This window comes from Leptopilina heterotoma, unplaced genomic scaffold (genome assembly GCF_015476425.1).
Source record: "Leptopilina heterotoma isolate Lh14 unplaced genomic scaffold, ASM1547642v1 Lhet_180, whole genome shotgun sequence".
In the NCBI taxonomy this organism is placed as follows: domain Eukaryota; kingdom Metazoa; phylum Arthropoda; class Insecta; order Hymenoptera; family Figitidae; genus Leptopilina; species Leptopilina heterotoma.
Window position 1 is genome coordinate 103,461 of NW_025110897.1, and position 15,526 is coordinate 118,986.

General features: G+C 30.6%; 2 protein-coding genes across 2 annotated transcripts in view; one reads left to right on the forward strand and one right to left on the reverse strand.

Annotated features, from left to right (window-relative positions):
• Nucleotides 1-10,355, forward strand: part of LOC122500020 — a 37,478-nt gene extending 27,123 nt beyond the window's left edge. The window contains exons 2-4 of the mRNA XM_043608697.1: nt 5,956-6,042; nt 6,200-6,286; nt 10,082-10,355. The gene's annotated coding sequence lies outside the window, so the exon portion shown is untranslated. The remainder of the gene's footprint in view (nt 1-5,955; nt 6,043-6,199; nt 6,287-10,081) is intronic.
• Nucleotides 1-15,526, reverse strand: part of LOC122500021 (protein ALP1-like) — a 34,104-nt gene that overhangs the window by 14,820 nt on the left and 3,758 nt on the right. The gene's annotated exons all lie outside the window — the stretch shown is intronic.

Consider the following 15,526-nt stretch of genomic DNA (forward strand, 5'->3'; position numbering starts at 1 on the left):
TCGACCAGAAGAAGAGCGGTCATCCCTACATAACCTGAAATTCATTACTCAGGTATCTGAATTCACAGGGTCCATCTTGGCCAGATGGTAGTACCCTGTTTAGGCTCGATCGTTCCCTCGATACGGGGCAAAGAATTAAAAAAAAAAGATAATATGGATAAAGAATCAATTAAATTACTCCAAATGGGTACCTCTGTAGAGGGTAATCCCACCACCGATTCTGATCGGGTTGAAGCCCCGGTAGTCGGTGCAGACGGCTCCAAGGATTTTGGAGGGAGCCAAAGCAAAAATTCTAAGGATGTGGGACTTAGCAGATTCGAAGAAAATGTTTTAGAACAGGTCGATCTGATCCCAAAAATACTTGACAGCATGTGGCGTGCTTGCAGGAAACAAGGAAACATTAGCAAGGATGTTCAGGATGGAATGGTGGAATTGGGGAAGGTGCACGAGGTGCTTCGCAGTAACCTGCGTTTTATACCTAGGCCCTTCATTAGCCCAAGCAAACCAGAGTCGAATCCTGAAATTCCTAGATCGATGTCTCACGCCACATCTGGCGAGAGCAAGCCCATCGACCCAAAGAAGCGCCCTAGAGAGTATGAAGGTTCGGAGACTGATTCTACTGTGACCACTCCCAAGGGTAAGAGGGTTAAGAGCAAGGAGACCAAGGCAAACCCTACTGTTATGGAGACGGAGGTGAGTAAGGCTGCTTCGGCCAAGGTTGCTTCTTATTCGGAGGCAACTGTGGAAATTAAGCCTGAAAACGAAAAAGACTTTGAAACCGTCTCCAATAGGAAACGGGACGCCCGTAAGAGAAAGGCCTTAAAGAAAGCGGAGGAGAGGGAGCGACTTCAGAAGCGCCCCTCCAAAATTAGAACAACGGAGGCAATAAAAATTTCGGCCCGGAATCCAGAGACCTACTATGATCTTATAAAGCTGGCAACAACTTCGGTAAATCCAGAGGAAACTGGCACAGAGATTGTGAAAATTAGGAGAACTCTTAAAAAGGAGGTTCTCGTTGTGGTAAAAAAGGGGGGTGAAACTTCAGTTCGCTCAGAATCTTACCTCCGTTCTTCAGGACAAGGCCGAGGTTACGGCTCTTGTCAGTAAAAAGACCCTCGAAATTCGGGAACTTGACAAAACAACTTCAGAAGAGGACGTTTTAACCGTCTTAAAGCAGAAGTTGCAAAAGCCCGAGTTAGATGTGACTTGCCGACTTCTGACACGTTTTGATGGTACGAAAGTGGCACTAGTAACTAGTAACGTGTACAGATTTGGGAAAAACGGAAGTCAACCATATCCCTGGAAGAATTTCCTGTCCGGTTTACAAGGAGGAACTGGAGAAACTTAAAAGGGCAAATCCCTAAAGCTCCTTCAAGTCAACCTGCATACAAGTAAGGATGCACAGGTGCTCCTGATGCAAACAGCTAGGGAAAATGAGGTCGATATCCTGTTCTGCAGTGAGCAGTATCAAGGAAGCGACCTCGCACCTTGGTATCAGGATAAGGCGAAGAGAGCCGCCATCAAGCTGTGCAACCCAGAATTGCGGGTTGACAAGTTCTGGGAGACAAGCAGCGGGTTTGTGTGGATAGAGGTGGCTAATATACGTATGTATAGCTGCTACTTCTCACCCAACGACCCGCTGACCACCTTCGAAGCCAATATAGAAGACCTAGAATCGAGCCTCATAGAATCCAAGCTGGATGTCATCATCACTGGCGATTTTAATGCAAAGTCGCCAGAGTGGGGTGAGACGAGGCTCGACAAGAGAGAAATTCTGATTGGAGAAATGATCTCCAAGAACCATTTATTAGTTGTAAACCGGGGAAAAACATTGACGTTTAGACGAGGTGCGATCGGATCGATTATAGATCTAACAATCGCATCGTCTAATATATTTAGCCGCATAAGCGACTGGCGGGTCTCTGAGGAATATACTGCAAGTGACCACCAGTACATTGAGTTCTCAGTCTCGATGGGAGACACACGAGGAGGAAAAAGACAGGATGCTCCTAGTCGCAAAACCTCCTCGTGGAATATGAAGATACTCGACAAGGAAAAGTTCGGCCAGTCCCTAAGAGAAGCCCTTTTAATTGAGGACTTGGGCTGGGTGAAGAGGCCGAGCAGTCTGGATGGGAAGGTGCGAGCGGTGAGGAACATGATAGTCACCGCTTGAAATGCGTCAATGCCACGCAAAGGCGCCACTCCCGTAAGAAAATCCTTGCACTGGTGGTCAGAGGAGCTAACCTCCTTGAGAAAGGAATGCCTCAAAGCAAGAAGGACATATACCCGATCTAAGGGAGATCCCTTGCTGAAAGAGGCTTTCAAGAAGGCGAAAAAGGACCTCAAGAAAGAGATCCGCAAGTCGCGACGCCGTAGCTGGAAGGACCTAATCGAGGAAGTCGATAAGGACCCATGGGGTCTGGCTTTTAAAATCGTAACTAAGAAATTAGTGACGAAGCAAAAGACCCCCGGCCTGGACAATCCCGATTGGGTCAGAAAGATAATAAGTTCTTTGTTTCCTCCTGCGGAGCCATACCTTAGAAGGGACTGGAGTTTTGGCAAAGTCGAAGAGGAAGAACTCTTCACACTTAGTGAACTGCAAAAAGCAGGCAAAAGATTGAAAACAGGCAAGGCGCCTGGAATCGATGGGATAAGTAACGAGATCCTAAAGCTGGTAATCGACACTTCACCCCAGATTCTGCTTCGATGCTTCAATCTTTGCCTTGAGAGAGGAGAGTTCTTCCGCGACTGGAAGCGACAGAGGTTAGTCCTCCTAAGGAAAGGTGAAAAACCTCTAGATAAGGTTTCATCGTACAGGCCTATATGCCTGCTAGATACGATGGGTAAACTTCTAGAGGATATGGTTCTGCAGAGAATGCAAAGCCACTTGACCGAAGAGAATCGTCTATCCGATCACCAATTTGGTTTCCGTAAAGGCAAGTCCACAGTCGATGCCATCCAGGCAGTTGTGGACATAGCCAAAGCAGGAAAAAACAAATTGGGACCTGGAAAAAAGAAGAGCTTCTGCGCGTTGTTAGCAATTGACATACGCAACGCGTTTAATTCCGCAAGATGGAAAGATCTCATCGAGTCGATGAAAAAGAAAAAGTTGCCGCCCTACTTGTTGCGGATAATGGATAATTATCTTAGCGACAGGTGGGTTATATATGAGGGAGACACCTGCACTCTCAGGGAAGAGATGCAGCGTGGGGCTCCTCAAGGCTCGAGGGTGGGTCCTTTTGTATGGAATGTATCTTATGATGATTTTCTGCGAATGGATCTGTCCGAAGGTGCGGTGATCATCGGCTTTGCGGACGACGCGTTGTTCGTGTGCACTGCCGAGAGTGAGGAGGCTCTTGGGACATTGGTGAACGAATGTCTGCGACTAGCAAAAAGCTGGCTGGATACCAGAGGTCTTGAAATGGCCCTGGAAAAGACCGAGGCACTGCTGGTCACAGACAGACGTGGTTATGAGCTCCCACGAATCGTGATAGACGGATTCGAGGTCAAGTGGAGTAAACAAATTAAATACCTTGGTGTGGAGTTGGATGGAAGGTTAAACTTCCACCACTACATGGCTACGGCGTCAAATAAGGCGATCGAGTGTGCGGCTAATCTTTCACGGTTAATGCCAAATGTTGGCGGACCCCGTGAACAAAAAAGAAGACTGGTGGCAAGTGTCGCCCATGCTAAAATGCTCTACGCAGCAGCAGCATGGGCCCCATCTCTGAGGAGCAAAAGATGTGTTACCATCTGTGAAAAGATACTATCGGCGCAGAGATCGATAACAACGCGTATCATCTCTGCACATAAGACGGTATCTACGAGTGCTGTGCAGGTCCTTGCAAGTGTCCCGCCTGCAGATCTTTTGGCGAGGGAAAGGGAAGAAATGTTTCTCTTTTCTAAAGAAAGAAGTTCCTTGGATGAGGAATTAAGACCAAGCAAGGGCCTGATCCGCAAAGAAGCGAGGCACAGGCTCATAGAAAGTATCGCTGATGACCCAGTCAGAAGAGAATTGGCGGCAAGTCGAGAACTTCATAATCTCGGTTATGTCGAGGAAGAATCTCGACGGCCGCCAAAAAGCGTAATTTAAACAGCTTTTAATTTGTTCATTTGTTTTTTATTAATTTATTTTGTGATTTATTTGTCCTTATACATTTTTTAATTGTTTGTGTTTTTTATTCATGTTTGTACAGTTTTGTTTTCAATATTTTATACGCGTTTATTTTTTGTTTTTTTATATATCCGTTTATAATTTTATCTTTTGACTTTTTAAACTTCTTAAAAAATTTTGTTTTTTATTGTTGTTGTTCTGTTAATTCCGCTTTTATATTGAAATAGTTTTAAATTTTTTAACTATTGACGCAGGAGAACCGCAGACACAGAACAAAGTCGCAGCAGCGATAGAGTTGGAGCGCCTCCCTCGAAGGCTAAAGTCTTACGACAGTTCCGAGGGAGGGTAAAGGGCTCCAAAAGAAGGGTTACGGGTTTTAGTGGGTCGGGCTGGTAGTAGGTCGACAGTTTATTAAATTTATTATAACATTTATTTATTTATCTTTTTTTTTTTAAATTCCCTTTTTTATTTATTTTACCAACCCCACATAATACAAAATCGGTTTTCAGATTCACAGGTACCTTATGAAGTACAATAGAAGTGAATGACTGTAAGGAAGTAAATAAAAAAAATCTTATACCCTCTTCTTTAAAAGATATTAGGTTTCATATTTATATTTTATCGAATTTATACTGAAAAACAAATTTTAATGGATACATATGAATTATAATAAACTACAACTTAATATAAAATCATTTTAGAAATATTTTTTAATATTAAAACATCACATTTATAAAAATTTCGTCAATTTCAATTTATAATTATTATTCAATTTCAAATGACAATTTCATCTCTATAATTAATTATTAAATTTTAAATTTCATACTAATAAATCTATCTTCATAAAAACATTTTAATTAATTAAAATTATGCTCTCACAAGTCTGTAATATATCCAAATTTACTTCTAAATTTCAAAAAAAGTTGGTATAATAATTTAAAGAATTTTGATGAACATTATTTACAATAAAAGTAATTCTTGCAGAACCTAATTGAAATAATTAAACTTTAATATAATAGAAATTTAAAGTATTTTTATTTAATATTTAAGTAATTTAATTAGAAAAATTGAAATCAAATTTATTTACTTTATCTAAAGTTATCAACGTTTATACCGACAAAATAAAAATAAAGAAATGAAAATTTATAAGTAATTATTTTCCAATCAGCCTTGATTGTATTGAAAAGCTTTTAAAAGATTAATGAGCATTATGTTCTTAATATAAAAAATTATGTGCTTCTTGTTCTAGAAATGTTTTTCATAAAATTTTAATTTTGTGGAACTAAAAGTCAATTTATTCACCAACACAAATTAGAAGCTGTTAGATTTTAAATAAGTAAACCATAAAAATAATGTCATTTGAAATAAAGAGAAGTTAAACATTTTTAAAGGAAAATAATTACTGTAGGTACTGAAATTAAATTAAATTTTTCTTTGTGCAGTTATTGTTGAATGTAACTCATAAATCAAAAATTATAATCAGTTTTAGTATGTTTTAATTCCGGTTTTAACTATCTGAGTCAGTAGTGCCAAGTGTTCAGCATAAGTAATTTCAATTGTATAAAAGATTCGAATTTTTAGAAATAAGTGTTTTGTTTAATTGCAAATTTATGTTATTTTTTTATAATTATAGATATCTGATTTGTGAAAATTTTTAATTTACAAAAATTTATAACGATACAAACCAGGATAAAACTTTTTCTTGAAATATGTGTATAATATTCATACAAATTGAAGTTGAAAGATTTATACTTTTTGAACATAATATTTTTATCTCATTGAAAATTCTACAACTATTTAAACTTTAGATTAATAAAATATTTCCAATCAAAATTTTTTAGTGATGGAAGACCACATGCAAAATAGAAATGATCGAGTTGCGGAATTCAATCGTATTATAATCGATGATTCGGATGAAGAAACTGAAGGTCAATATAATTTATCACTATATATTAAAATGAGTGCATAAATTTCATAAAAATTAAAATAAAAAGAATTTGTACTTTTTTAACATGACTTTTTTTAAAAATTCAGTTACTATTTGAATAACAGTTTAAACTAAATTTGCAATTGGAAATTTTCTAGCGGCTGTAGATCAGTTACAAAATAGAAATGATGGAGTTGCTCGAGTTAATCCTATTGAAAGTGATGAAACAGATGAAGACGATGAAGGTAATTTACAGAATTTTGTTAAAAATCAATAAGTTAAATAAATAACAGAAATTTTTTTTTCATAGTTTTACACGAATTTTGAATAATATCTTCTTATTACAAATTTTAAAAACTTTTTTAGATTGATTTGTATCAAAAGTACTAAAATGCCCGTTTTAATTGTTTTTACAACACCATAAATCTTTATTAATATTGATAACATTGATAGATATAGAGCATTCTATTTCAAAATCGTCCCCTTTATAAACAATAGTCATTGTAAAGTAATTTTTAAATATTTTAAAACATGTTGCTTCTGATGCAGCTTAAACATTCTAGTTTAATCTCCTATGAACATTATAATGGGTAATTTATGGATTTTTGAGAGATTAATTAAATTTTACAAGAATTTCAAAGATTATAATGTATCGAGTGGAATTTGTTTTTTCAAATTTTTAAACTATTTAACCTGTGACAGTTTTGTAAAATTTAGTTTAATTCTTAAAGGACCCCGCAGGATTTACATTAATTTTGACTCTCAGTAAATTTTTCTGTAACTTTGGGATTTTATAGTTCTTGCTATTCTCAATAATAACCCTCCTGCGCATAAAGACGACTATAGTCGTCCAAACAAAGTTGTTTCCGTATGCACAAGGACCAAACATTTTGGTTAATAACTTTTAAACAAATTATTCTAAATACATTTACTAAGTTGCAACTTAAAGCTTAAGACTCACAGATTGTCATACAATTCTTCAGAAGTTCATATTTATAAAATATTTGATAATAAATAATGAACAATGTTAGTGTAAAAATTAGAAAAAATAAGCTTAAATCATTAATTCTAAAAGTGGACAAATAAAAAAAAACGATTAGATTTTTACATAAATAAGTATATAATGGTGTTTCGGATCGCTGATTACATATATGAATTTTGAATTATAAAATTCAAAATGGCGGATCCAATATGGCGGACTAATTTTCAAAAAATTATTGAATTTTCTTGCAATTCGGTATATGGAGGTTTTTAGGGTCGCTGATTACGAATCTAAAGTCCATTTTTAAAAATTCAAAATGGCGGATCCAATATGGCGGATTAATTTTCAAAAAAATATTTAATTTTTTTGCAATTCGGTATATGGGGGTTTTTAGAGTTGCTGATTACGAATCTGAAGTTCATTTTTTAAAATTCAAAATGGCGGATCCAATATGGCGGCCAAATTTTCAAAAAGTTATTGAATTTTCTTGCAATTCGGTATATGGGGGTTTTTAGGGTCGCTGATTACGAATCTGAAGTTCATTTTTAAAAATTTAAAATGGCGGATCCAATATGGCGGCCAAATTTTCAAAAAGTTATTGTATTTTCTTGCAATTCGGTATATGGGGGTTTTTAGGGTCGCTGATTACGAACCTAGAGTCCATTTTTAAAAATTCAAAATGGCGGATCCAATATGGCGGACTAATTTTCAAAAAAATATTTAATTTTTTTGCAATTCGGTATATGGGGGTTTTTAGGGTCGCTGATTACGAATCTGAAGTTCGTTTTTAAAAATTCAAAATTTCAGATCTAATATAGCTGTTTAATTTTGAAATAATTGTTTAATTTTTCTTTAAATTGGAATCTGCAGTTGCTAAATTCCCACTTTATTACCAGTGAAATTTCACTGATTAAAATTTAGAAAGTGCATTTGGAGTTCTATCTAAAACTGCATGATTTAAATTCTATTGATTTTCAAGAACTAACTTTTCAGAATTTTATTCCGTAAAAGTTTACTTTAATTCTGTAGTAGTTATTCAAATTTTGGTCGTTTCAATAAAATATTTAGATAAACTAGTTCAAAATATTATTAAAAAATTGTTAATATAAATTATTATTGTTATTTACTAGCTTTTTACATAATGCACATGGATGATACAGTTTTTACCTAATTTTATAATTAGATCAGGTTTATAAGAACACCGATAGATAAAAGGAATAAAATTATTGATTAAACAATTTTTAAACAAATAACAAAAAGTAATTTGTTTAAGAAAATATTTAAATAAATTAATTTCTATTTGTTATCGGTATTTATAAAAATTTTAATAACTTTTAATATTTTGCACTCGCTGTAAACAAATTTGGTAAATAATAAGAATTATTTATTTAAAATTTTAAAAGTTAGTAAATACTAATAATTATTTGTCTAAAAATTGTTCGTACAATTTTATTCATATTTTTATTAGTAATTATATAAAGTACAATAAATTGCAAAATTTAGAAAAAAATGTATTATTCTAGGCTCACTATAAACGAAGTTTGTAAATAACAATATAGTTAACCTTCACGCTACCAACGATTTTTGTTTGTTTTTTTGCCAAAAACGATTAAAATTCATCAAAGTTTTTCCATATAATTATCTGTTAATAAAATTAATATATTTTAATAATGTTATTATGCATGTTGCATTTGTTTAAACAATTTAATATTGCAAAATCATATAATTTTCAAATAAACAGAGAGATTATAGCAAATATTTGACAACTTTTTATGTTTTCTTAGCTTTATTTAGAATTAAATCAATAAATTAAAGACAATATTTACTGAAACCAGTCATAAGTTTTATTAAAAAATTGTAATATTTTAATCACATAAGGATTAGAAAATTGCAAAATTAGAAAAGACTGCAACTTTCAAGGTGCATTCTTTAAAAATTTGGTAAATAACAAAAATTGTTTAAATAATAATTCAATTTTCATTCTTTATCTGTAATTATATAGATTTCAGTAAATTGCAAAATAAGGGAAAAATTGCAACTTTCAAGGTGCATTCTGTAAAAAGTTGGTAAATAACAACAATAATTTGTTTAAAAATTGTTTAAATAATAATTCAATTTTTATTCTTTATCTTTAATTATATAGATTTTAGTAAATTGCATAATTAGAAAACATTTTCAACTTTCAAGGTGCATCCTGTAAAATGTTGGTAAATAACAACAATAATTTGTTTAAAAATTGTTTAAATAATAATTCAATTTTTATTTAAAATTAAAAACGGACTGTAGATTCGTAATCAGCGACCCCAAAAACCCCCATATACCGAATTGCATAAAATTAAACATTTTTTGGAAAATTAGTCCGCTATATTGGATCCGCCATTTTGAATTTTTAAAAACGGACTTCAGATTCGTAATCAGCGACCCAAAAGACCTCCGTATACCAAATTGCAGGAAAATCTATTGTTGTGAAAAATGTATGCATTTGGTAACTACTGTTCGGGTAAAAACTCATTCTCAGGAGAGTTAACTTTACAATGGCAAAAATAATTTTTTAACAGTAAAATAACTTATAAAAAAATTAATTTTGAAAGATAATCTTTTAAATATCTCAAAACATGTCACCTCCAATTTTTTTTTGAAACTATATGTTGAAGTAAAGCTTAAATATTCAAGATTAATTTATTAAAAACAGTATAATGAGCAATTCAGAGAAAGGACACAGCAGAATTTACATTAGTTTTGGCTCCCAGTGGTTATCTTTTGTAACTTTAGATTTCAAAGTTAATGAGGGATTTTTCTTTTAAACCAACTAATAGTAAATAAAGTTTGGCTTTAATGAATAGGAGAAATAATTATTTAAAAATTGTCTTATAATGAAAATTGTTTATGAGAATGGTTATCTAGACTAATGATAGGGATTTAAATTTTAACATATACCTTTTGTATAATTATAATTATAAACAAAAATTAATAACAATTTAGTATTCTCAGACTTATTTTATTTGTAATTTCTAACAGAATTGGTTTTAATAATTATCTCTTTTTTCTGTTTACAAAGCAGATGCAAATAATTGTTGCATTTGTAAAGAAAGGGAGAGAACGCATGCTTTCATTCCGTGTGGGCACAAACAGATTTGTGACATTTGCAAAATAACATATAACAGAATGGGAATATCAACATGTCCTATGTGTAGGAAACGAATTATGTGCATCGTTAAAATTATCGGTTGAAAGCAACTTTTTCAAAAGGGTAAGAAGAAGGCAGAAATATTACAATTTATAAATGGTGTTTAGATTAATCTGGAGACTTGATATTAGTTGGAAAATGTTGTTTTTTAAATGATGCTTTTTTAAATTGTGTTGTATAGGTGATAAATAATCACTTTACTTTACTTAACTTTGAAATATTAGCATTCTATAGCGTCAGCTCTAAATTTCTACATACTTTTATAAAAGTTAAAAAAATCCTTAAAACTATATTTAAAGTTTTTATAGTTTTCATTCCTTTAAAAAATATTTAATTTTTATTAAAATTCAATCCCAAAATCTGTTGATATTTTTCTAACGAAATATTACAATTTCATTAATTTCATTTTACACTTAGTATATTAATCCTTGGAATATTAGAAAATTATAATAATTTTAATAATGTTATGATTCTGATACTTCTTATGACATAAAGTTTTTTATATCAATGTTTTTTAATTTTTATATAAAATATATTTTAATAATTTTAATCAAGAAGCTTTTTTATACCAATTATTTATTGATTTAGAATAATAAAGTATTCTTAATCTAAATGAATAGTGTGTCGTCCATTACAAAATATGTCATTAGAATAAATAAAAAAAAATTTAATATTTCTTCAATACAATTCTTTAAATTATCCTGTATTTATTAATCCAGAAAAGTTGTCTATGGTTTTAATTTTTTTCGTCTGGAGACATCAAAACATTTGTTTTAAAGCTATTGTTACACAATTTTTATATTAAAATTAGAATAAAAAGTAGATAGTTATAATAAAATAGATTCGATAAAATTCTTTGTTTAATTTAATTATTTTCTAAATTTTCAATTAAATTGATTAAAAAACATTATTGTCAAAAAATTTAAAGAAACTCGTCAAGAGAATTTAATTATTCATAAAAACTCTAATAAAAATTTTGGAAGACTGTTGTAGATTTATTTATGTGCGATGTCAAATAAATATAAATTTGATTAGAAAAACAAACGAGAAAAATTAGAACAAAGCTGGGAAATAACCAAGAATTTTGTTGAACAAAAATAGTAGAACTTAACAAAATTTAAATTTCGCGTCTCAAAGTCACGCGCCATTTTACTACAATGAGCGTGTGACCATGCGCAAACATAGACGTCTACAATTTGGACGGATATATTGCTCCTCACCGGCGTTCATCGAAAATAAGGCGAAACCTATTTATTTGTGAACGACGCAATTTTCAAAGGAAAAATCACATGATCATAAAGGTAATACACGTTTCATATTTATAATTTAGTTAAAGTTAGTTTGAATACTGTATTTTATGATATGTAATTAAAAGTCGAGCATTTAATTACTTGTATATTAATTGATTATTTGTTTGGGGTTTTCGATAGATTTTCTTCAAATTTCAAGAAATTGTTTCTTCGGCTGACCTTTAAATGTGATAAAACCTTTGTTTCAAAACCCTTTGTCATGTCATAAAACGAGATATTGTGATTGACATTTTTTTTATTTTAACATAATCGCAAGTAAAAGTTAAATTTTGAATTTGAATAATTAAAAATTTAGCATCGCAAAGGGTTTTGAAATTTTTACCACTTTTAAAAGGCACCCGAAGAAACAGTCCTTTCTTAAAAACGAGGTGCGTAAGATCGACTAACTTCAAGTGTAGAACTTTTTCTTGATTGGCTATTTTTTCAAAATCCTTTATTCCTTTATTTTGATTGGATAAAATTCAAAATCCTTTATTTTGATTGGATATAATCGAGACAACATTACTTACTGATGTCAAAGCAGCTAACTTCAAGTGTAGAACTTTTTTCTCATTGGCTGATTTTTGGCTGATTTTATAATGAGTGTTCCTCATTGGCTGAATTTTATAATGATGGTGACCTCACACTTTTAAATTTTCGTTTTTCTCTTTTTTAAAATTAAAATTAAAATAAATTAATTAAAATTTATTTATTAACTAAAAGTTAACCAAAAGTAGTTTAAGATAAAAATAATTTTTATTTATGATTTGGTTTGTAATAAATGAAAAGTTTTTTAATAATAAAATATATTTAATTTTATAATTCATTTTAGACGCTTCAAAATTGTTGCGCGCGCATCTTTTTTTCCAAACAATTGTTTGTTCGCTACGTAACCTCACCTCAGTGTGAAACGCATAGTTTTTTTTGGTTGGTATGAAAAATTACAAAATATTACAAGTGTCAGCAACTGTCAGCCATTTGCAAAGTGTGACAAGTGTATCGTTTCGATAAGAAGTATTGGCTGTTATTTGCTGAGTGATTTTTTTCTGAAAGTGTTGATTGTGAATTTTGTGGTTTTGTTTTTTTGTACATTTGAAAAAAGTTGCAATTTTTTTGTACATTTGAAAAAAGTTAAAGTGCATTGCATACGTTACGTACGTAAGTATTAAAATTAAAATACATGTAAATACAAATTAAATTTTTTGTTAATATTATTTGTATATATATTTATTAGGAAGAGTTTGTAAATATAATGTGTGAATTATTTGATTTATTAATTTAAAGGATTTAATTAATTTTATTAATTAAAGTTAAAGGTTAAAGTTAAATACATTAATTTAATTAAAGTTAAAGTTTTAAAGTTAAAGTTTAAAGGATACATTAATTTAATTAAAGTTAAAGTTTAAAGGATACATTAATTTAATTAAAGTTAAAGTTTAAAGGAATAAAGGACATTTGTCTGTTATTTTGATTTCTAAATGTAGAATATTGATTTTTTAAATTCTGATGTTTGTACATAATTATATTATAGTGGTAATAATTATTATTTAATATTGATTAATATTTGTTTTTTTAAATCTTAATTATTGATTTTTTAACATTTTGTTTTTTAACATTTTGGTAGTTAGTTATTATTTTGGAAAAAAACTTTATGAATATTAAAGATGTACTAAAAATAACATGTGATTACGAGATACCAGATACTTGATAAACAGAGATTTAGTCAAGAGGTACTAGATTAACAGATACTCTATTAACAGATACTAGATTAACAGATACAAAACAGAAAAATTTACCAAAAATATACTTATATTTAATAATATTAATAATATTAATAGATGAAGATACATTCTTTACATTCTTAATAATCTTTAATAAGAAAGGATAAGATAAAAATTTTAGTTACTGTTAAATGTGACAATAGTAACATTATTTACATGTGTTCTGAATTAATTAATTTTATGAAAAACTATTTTTTGAAAGCGATATCTTTTCAATAAATTGAAAGAAATCATGTCGAACAAAGAAGGAACTGTTAATTAAAGTGTTACAGATTTTAATATTATACTTACTGAAGGAGGAATGTTAAATGATACTCATATTGATGAATTCGAAAAATTATTGAGAAGAGAATCAAATTCTGCTTTTAGCATGCAAAGCACTTTGTATTTTTATACGCTTGAATTTATTAGTCCGATTGAAAAAGGTAAAAAGCATATTCAAATACTTTTTAGTGGACCTATCAAGAAAGGTCATTGGATTTGCACTTATTATGATGGAATGAGACTTTATATTTATGATAGTCGTAATGAAGGATGTTTAAATGAAGATCAAAGGAAATATTTAAGTAGATTATATCCTTTTAAACCTCCAGTAGTTTTCACAACTGTTAATCAACAACCAAACAATAGTCTTGCTTGTGGAATATATGCAATATCATTCGCAACATCGATATTTTTTAATATTATGCCCTACTCTGTCAATTACTATTATTATAACATGAGAAATCATTTAATGTTAATGTTCAAAAACAATCGTTTAAGTAAATTTCCGTCAGTAAGGTCGACTAATATTAGAACTATGACTGTTGAATGTAATTGGGAGTGTCTTCTTAGGAATCGAGCTAGAGAAAAAAGTTTCCAAAATGAAGAAAATAAAATTGTTGACAATAATTTATCATCGTTGAATTCAACCATCAATGTTTGTAAAAAAAATTTTGTTGATAGTTGTTTAGAAGATTTGCCTTTAATTCCAGCAAATGATGTTAATAATATTTCTATTGATTCAAGCAATGGAACGAAAGATACAAGATTAATAATAACTGAGAAGCAAGAAGAAAAAAGAGCTATGGTTCATTTTCCTGAAGAAGAGGAAAAATATAAAATCATAAAACGTCAAAAAAAGCTGCTTATCAAAAAAAATATCGACAAAAAAAGCGAGAAAATAATAAAATTTTTTGCTCTGAATCATTGGATTCTAATGAATTCATTAGTGCAGAGCAAACTTTAAATACGAGACCCCAAAGCACATCTACAGCTTTATCATCAGCAGAAGAAAATATTTCTACTTCTAAAGTTAAAACGTCAATTCGTGACAGAAATGTTGCTTACAAGCGCACCTCTCGACAAAATAAACATACTTCTGTTCAAAAACAAAATCAGTCTGATATTATTTCAAAGTCACATATAGAGATGGGTTATTGTAATGAAATGAACATTACACGTGATCATTCTTATGTAAAACTTTGTGAACATAAAGTTAACAGTGAATTATTTATAAAATCAAAAACTAATGATGATTGTAATGATTCAAGAAATGTTACAAAATATACTAATTTAAAAATGAAAATCAAGTAAAAAAAAGATCAATAATACGTTCTTTAGAGGAAGAAGAACAACATCAAGTCATGAAACGTCAAAAGAAAGCTGCTTATCAAAGAAAGTTTCGACAAAAAAACAAGAGAATAATAGAATTCTTAACCCTCAATCACTTCAAACAAAGGACAGTATTATTACAGTGTCAAAATCAAATATAAATTCAGAAAAATCCTCTACAACTGTTACTACATCTTTGGCAAAAGATAATGTAACTGTTACAGCAAATTTAGCAAATACTAATATTTCCGGTCTTTAAAAAAATGTAGCTTATCAAAAAACTCATAGCCAAAAAAAACGGGATTTTGCACAGAATCAAAATTTCTCTGACCTATTTGCACAGTCCTACCGTATGATGCATAAAAAAAATTAAAAAAACAATGACTGAAAATAATGCAGAAATTTAGCCTGAGATGCAATTATTATTTTCATTAAAGCCTGGGATGGATAGTAGACGTTATAATTTACAAAGTGTCAATGAATTTGCAGCAATTTTTACTACAACTGCTGATGGTGATATTCCAGAATCATATGTTACCGTATATAATAAGAATACAAAAAGCTTTACAATATATAAGTTCTATGAATCCCAATGTTGAGCCATGGATATATCCTTTATTTTATCCACATGGAACAAGAGGTTGGGACAAAAA